Below are 7,657 nucleotides of genomic sequence, written 5' to 3'. Positions count from 1 at the left end.
TTTAGCTGAGATATGTTCATTTCAATTTGAAAGTTAAACCCTGCAAGAACTTTCTTGTCAATATTCTAATAAGTTGTTAAAAAAAAACTTCAGTTATTATATAATAATATTTATGACGGATTTGTACCATGAAACATTTTTCCAGAATTTTGGATTTAAAAGCTAGAAAAAAGAAGACATTGCAGCATGTAGAAATCGCAATTAAGTTAACAGTTTGTAGAGGTATTGTGTCTCCATTTTTATCTATATAATTATACGATAGCCTGTGTGTTCTTTTGTGTGTCACGCGTACTTCTTTTTTCTTTCGAGTGACTGTCGTTTAATTGTTATCACATTCCATTCCTTGTAATAAATAATTTTACCAAGAATACTTCATAAGCTTTGGTTTCGGTTCGATTATAGCTGATAGCGCTCAAGTCATCTATATTTTTATAAATAATTTTACCAAGAATTCGTCATACATTTTGGTTTCGCTTTCGATAAAAGCTGAAGGAACTAAATATATATATATATATATATATATATATATATATATATATATATATATATATATATATATATATATATATATATATATATATATATATATATATATATATATATATATATATATATATATATATGGGGGCGGGTGTTAATTCACGGCTCGCATACAGCAGCAGCCGAATAGCGCAACGATTAGAAGCTCCGACTGTCATTTGGGCGATCGGGTTTCAATCCTGGCTTGAGGTAGTTACTTGTCTAGCCGCACTGATGAGCTGTGAAACAGCGAAACAGTACTGTATGTGGATGACTATAATGCTCCCTATCTTGGGTTGAGCATATTTGAAAGTGATATACAAATTACCATCAGCAAATTAAGCGATGCTCTTTGTGTAAACAAATTGAGCTTAGGTATTTGGACAATGTCAATACATTGTTAATTCACTGCCTGCATAGCAGCAGCTGAATAGCGCAACGGTTAGAAGCTCCGACTGTCGTTTCGGCGATCGGATTTCAATCCTGGCTTGCACTGATGAGATGTGAAACAACGAAACAGTACTGTATGTGGATGGCTATATATATATATATATATATATATATATATATATATTCTTGGTTTTGGTTGGTTTCGATTCAAGCTGATGCGTCCACGTTATATGGATATATATCCATATAACGTGGACGCATCAGCTTTTTATTGTTGAAATTACAACTTTATAATATATAGGAATCGATAGAAAATTAACTGTATAATAATATATACGAAATCTGCATAAATTTAATTATCATATTTGCGACCGGGTAACGCAGGGCGTCCATGCTAGCTTCGAAAAATACTTTTGCAGTTTTAACAAAAGATCTGCAATAATATCGCGCCGATCCCATTTACGCTGAACATCCACAGAATGCCAACATCAATATATTAAAATATAAAGTTTGTTTTTGTACGTTCTAATATAGTCCAGTTATTTAATGAATTTATCCGATACTGTCTGGCAGCCCGGCGTTGCCCGGTCGTACAATACTGCTAAGAATGATATTTTAATTTCTGCAGATTGCGTATGTATCATGATAGAATCAATCCTCTATTGATTATAATATATTACGAGGCATAATTTGCCCAGTGGACTAATTCACAAAACAAAATTAAAAATTAAAAATAATAATGATAATATCGTTCATCAAATTCCGTCTGTGTTTGTTTACAATATCATGTCAGCTGATATTTGGGATTGATGATGAATACCATGGAAAAGTCACTTCTGATTAATGTTTAGTTTTAAAATATGTAAACGAAGAAATGATTTGCGGCGATTTTAAATAATACCTCTTTCTTATCGAAAATTGATATAATTAGTAAGAAAAAATTAAAATAAAATAGTGAGGTTTACTCAGGCTTGAACACTGGACCATTTGATCTGTAGTCGTATGCTCTGCCACTAAGCTATATATCCAAATTATAATGAATCTGTTTTTAATAAGAAACGGTTTGTTGAAATGTTAATGTCTCCCTTGCTGGTGTAACGTAAAATATTCCCCTGTGATTTTTTTTTCTATAAGAGAAAAAGGTTATTTTTAGGATCTGATTTTTTCGATTTTCGATAGTTATCCGATGAATTTCTGTACAAAACATATCAAAGAACACTGCCAGACATATAAATTAGCTTTGTGTGAAATGTTTTCAAAAGATAACTCAACTGTTTCGGAATCTATGAGGAAGGAAGTCACACACACACTTTTATATAATAGTAGAGATAGAGTGTAGATGTGTACGGTATAATCACGTTGACATACCGGTTCCCGTTAGATCACCGAAGTTAAGCAACGTTGAGGCTAGCTAGTACCAGATGGGTGACCATTTGGGAATTCTAGGCGCTGTATATGCTTCCCGCTTATCTCGGCATTTGTTTCCAGTCGTCATGAACATACTTGCCACTGGTATTTAGTAATGTCGACTCAGGAGAAGTATGGTTGGAGATTGCGCAACTCTTGCCACAAAAAATTCACGCGCAGGCACCCTTACAGTGGGTATCCATAGTCTGTCAAAATTGATGGAAGCTTTTTTAGAGATAGAGATTAGTTCCTAATGATCCCTGCTAGAATTGAAGAAAACTTTTAATTCTTCCTTAGATTCTGTGAATAATTTAACTCTTACCTTTTTCCAGGTTTAACATATCGATTTTTCATACAGCAGAACGAAAAATAAACCATTGACTGTTTATTTATAGAGGATTGCTTTAATGATATAACTACTGATCTTTCAAGCATCCATCTTGGTGGTCCACATCGACATAATATTCTAATAAGATAGAGTTTAAAGCTTCGGTTATTATGTCATAAGTCCTTTGGCGGATCTTTCGGCGCATAATACCTATCTCGGTGGTCCATAACATCATTCTACTCTAATTCTATAGTTGTAAAATCTTCAGTTTGTTAGGCATATTCACCCCAGCTTGTATTTGTTTAGCTGTTTATGTGCAAATAAGGTAAATACAAAGCGAAAAAAAAGAAACCTTTTTTATGCTGGCCTTCTATTGAATTGATCAATTCGTGCCAACCGCTTGCGCCAATTCAACCGTGAAGCAAGAACTCATAAGTTTTGTGTGAATGATCATTTTTTTAAATAAAGAGTCCCCCCCCCCCGGGAAATATTTTTTAGATACAACTAAAAAAAAATGAATGAATGAATGAGAAAAAACAACAATGAATAAATGGAAGGAGAAATAAGCAAGCCAAAAAAAAATCAATGCTTAAAAATGTTTCCTTTTTAAAAAATATTAATTTTATGCAAATAAATTCCCAACTTCTTCGTTAGTCAATGAATGATTTCTCTTGATGTCAGACTATACAAAGATGTGCATTCAAAATATATGCGTATGTATACCAATAAATGACTACTACTACTACTACTACTACTATTAATACGCAGAAGAATAAATATGTAAAGATGCATTCAAATAGGTGACTACTATTACTACTAATAATAGTAATACTTATACTACTAATAATAAATCTTGTCTGGTTCATCCATTAATTTAGGGAGAAATATTTTTTTATAAAAACCGTGCTGTCTGATGTCTGCTCACTCACTGTGGACAGAAGCTCCAATCTTGAGCGGCGATTATCCTTCTCCAGAAAGGTTCTAATTGTAATACTATGCCTGGTGCTGGATCTTAGGAACAACAGGAGCACTTTTCCAGCAGATCCGTTGTGCGGTGCTATGTTCCTTGATATGTTCAAGATATGACACTTAAGGAGAAAGCAGGACTAAATTAGCATAATTCAACTCTACTTTAATTTAAGAATATTTTTATTAAATGTCAGTCTTAATAAAGTGGATTAAAATGATAGTGTCCTAGTGACATATGGCCGAGTGGTCCTAGACGTTGTATCAAAGTGTACACTTACCCAAAGGTGCTGAGTTCAATCCTGAATGAAGGCAGTGAAAAGTAAGTTTCAAAACAGAGAATCAGCAACTATGTCCCAGAGCCTAGCTGGAGTCCGAACACGGTACCTCCGTAATAATAATAAAGGGTTGAGTTCGAGACTCATAACAAACGGTTCCCCAGTTCGATACAAAACACCTGATGAAGGCCGGAGGGCAAAACGGCCGAAACGTTGTGACTATAACAACTAAGATGAGGAAGTCAGTCCGACGATATCAATAAATGAAAACAGCTCATCTAAAAAATACAGACAATTACTAAAATGATAGTGATTCGAGGTACTATTCATAAGGTTTAACTAAAGTCATTACTATTAGGCAGGTGCAAATATAATGTCGTTTTCTGACGTTCAATTATATATATATAAACGACATTATTTTTGCATTAACTAATAACTCATGCATTTAAATGACCAACTAATATTTTACGCGAATAATTATGTTATTTATGTAACTAAGTGGAATCAACCAGTCCTATAAATGCCACTGGTTTCAGAGACTAGCTGGAGACATCAATGCCATGTTTAACTGCATGCTACGAACACGTTCTTTTCATACAACTTTAGTGGCTCCTGCATTATTTATGATAAATACATATTTATACACTTTACACTACTTGTGTTTTCTTTCATTTGTAACCCATAGTTCGGGTTTACAACAGTTATCATGGTTGTTTAGTACATAATTGCTATTGTTATTATATCTAAAGTTGATATTATTCCTGCTTTTAGGGTTCGTACATCCCTCAATTATAAATTTAGAAACAACATTACCATGTATACAGTTATTTCCTATTAGTTCTATCTAAGCGATTGCGTCTAGTGTTAATAACTCTCAATCTATTTATTTTCTTCTCTTTATTTTTATTTATTTTTTTATTACGTCAGAGAATTCACCATTAAAATACTTGTAGAACAGGCAGAGGGATGCAACATTTCGTCGGTGGGACAGAGGCTGAAGCTTAGATGACAGTTCAGGACTTATCAAGTTGGAGACTCTCTTTTGGACCTTGTCTAGGAGCGAGAGACTAGTAGCAGATGCACCAGTCCAAATATGACAACAATACTACATACATGGGTGAATGATACAGGATACTTTCGGGCGTTAGTAGCTTTCTAGCACGGTAGAGAAAGCCTACCTTCCTCGCCGCGGTCCTGGCAATGATCTCAATGTAATTGTTCCAACTCATGTTTCCTGTGAACGTTAGGCCGAGGAGTTTAAAAGAAGTACTTTCAGATAATGAATCTTTGGCCATTGCTATTGGTGGTAGAGAAGGTTTCTTGTAATTATTGAAGGAAACAAGTTTAGTCTTGGCAGCATTGAATGTGATCATCCATTTTTGTCCCCATTCCGGTGCAGATTGGGAGTCATCTTCTAGTGTTTCTGCCATTTCCTCAGATATGTTTTCATTTGTTTTCTTGTCGTGTTTTTCTTGTCATATAGAGCGTGGTGTCATCAGCATATATACCCATCTCAAAGGTAATTTTGTCGGTGAGGTCATTTATGAATATTAGGAATAATAAAAGTCCCAGAATAGACCTCTGATGCACTCCAGCATTTGTATCATATTGTTTAGATGTACGACCGTCGAGGACAACCTGATTTTTTCTCTTAACTAAGAAGGGTTTAATTATGTTCAGTATTCGTCCAGTGATACCGTATGATCTAATTTTCCTGAGAAGACCATGCCATACCCAATCAAAAGCCTTAGATATATCTAGAGCTAACACTCTACCCTCCTTTGTCCAGTGAATGGTATATACGTTCAGAGATTACAGTTAGGATATCTGCTGTGGAACGGGCTTGCCTAAATCCATATTGTTGGTCGGTCAGAAGTTTAGCATCTGTAAGTAGATGGACTAGAGCTTGATTAATTATGGACTCAAATATTTTGGCGAAAAGGGGGAGGAAGCTAATGGGGTGATAATTTAATGTGTCAGTTCTTTCGTCAGAGTTTTTGAAAACTGGTACCACAGAAGCAGTTTTCCAGCAAGCAGGAAGCAAGATTCATTAAGGCATTTGTTGTAAAGTTTGGAGAGAACTGGAGCTACTTCTGCGGAGCAGCTTTTAATAGCACAGCCGGGATGAGATCAGGTCCACATGCTTTTGCAGTGTTAAGGTTTTTTTATGATAGCATGCACCTGAGATTCTGAAAGCCTTGTGTTTCACTGAAGAATTTTTGTCAGTAATCCATACTTGATGGGTTTGATGCATGTTATTGAGCAGTGGGACGATAGTTGGATCATTTTCATCAAACCAATCTTGGTTTTTCCTTTGAACATATTCTAATGACTCTTTAGCAGAGTCATACACTGCAGTTTTAAACTCTCTCCAAGATGCCTCAATATCATTCCCACATACAACGGAGGACAGCTTTTCATCAGTAGCCTTTTGAAATGAGTGCATTATCTCCTTAACTTTCAACTTGTCTACATCAATTCTCTTGATGGAAGAATTACGTTGGTTTCGAACAGGGCGCTTGGTTTTCATCCTGACTGTGGAACAGATCAATTTATGGTCTGACCAACATTCCCCGATGCTGTAAGAACGTGTAAGATTTATATCTTGTCTATCAGAACGACGTACAATGACATAATCAATGAGATGATAATGATTAGACCGGGGGTGTTTCCAACTGACTTTCTTGTAATTAGGAAGCTGAAACACTGTATTAGTGAGCAAAAGATCGAATTCACTGCAAAGAGACAATAAGAGAACACCATTTGAGTTGACTTCACCAATTCCATGTGAACCAATGACATTTCTCCAAAATTGTGTATCACTACCCACACGAACATTGAAGTCACCCAAGACAAACAGCTTATCCTGTATTGTAGACCTTGTTGATTTGTTCGCGTAAAGAGGAGTAAAACCTCTCCTTTAGCTCATCAGATGAATTAAGTGTAGGTGCATAGCAACTCAAAATGTGGTATATTTGTCCTTTCCTACTGCAATGCGCAAGGACATAAGTCTGTCATTTATACCAACGGGCAGGAACTCAAGATTTTTGGCAATATCAGTCCTCATGGCAAAACCAACACCAGATTCACGTTTCTCAGAACTTGGTTTTCCAATCCAATAAAAAGTGTATCCACCTTCAACTTCCTCTAGCTGTCCTGTATCAGCAAACCTAGTTTCATTAAGAGCTGCAACAGAAATTCTATGATGCTTTAACCCACGTGCTATGATAGCGGTTTTTCGTTCAGGGTTCTTTTTGTTATCCTGGAGTGTTCTTACATTCCAAGTCGCAATGGACATATTCGTTCCAAGTATTTTGTTTCTATTCTTGATTTGGGTGCAAATATTGGATGCCCAGACATCTACACCTGATGACAGGGACATGAGCAAGTAAACAATTTTAGGTCACCTTTTATAGACCCCCTCCCCATGAAGAGGAAAGCAGTGCAATCCTATAAAGGGCTGCTTTGTTATGAAAGGCGGACACGAGTCACACAATTACTTGCGGGTGTTGTGAAAAACGGCCACCTACCTTCCACCACCTATGTGCAATGTTCATGTTAGGAACTATCAGTGACATCCTTCACCTGTTCCCGTCACAATCCATCATCGCCAATTATATTTATTATTAGTTAAAAAAAAAAAAGGGACATATCGATGTACCAAACCTTAGGCTTAAATGAGTGAAAATTGTACACTGAACAACCAGCACTTTGATTTGTTTTAAGTGGTCATTGCTTGTGCTGAACAAAGCACACTCTCTCCATCGGA

At 35.8% G+C, this 7,657-nt stretch overlaps 1 pseudogene; it reads left to right on the top strand.

The window, feature by feature from the left end:
* Positions 1-2,250: 2,250 nt before the first annotated feature.
* LOC145240645 (5S ribosomal RNA) lies at positions 2,251-2,367 on the top strand (annotated as a pseudogene).
* The last annotated feature ends 5,290 nt before the right edge of the window (positions 2,368-7,657 follow it).

The sequence above is a fragment of the Euprymna scolopes genome, chromosome 19 (assembly GCF_053919585.1).
Source record: "Euprymna scolopes isolate OS-2025 chromosome 19, ASM5391958v1, whole genome shotgun sequence".
Taxonomy (NCBI): Eukaryota; Metazoa; Mollusca; class Cephalopoda; order Sepiida; family Sepiolidae; genus Euprymna; species Euprymna scolopes.
This window is presented reverse-complemented; position numbering and strand designations above follow the sequence as displayed.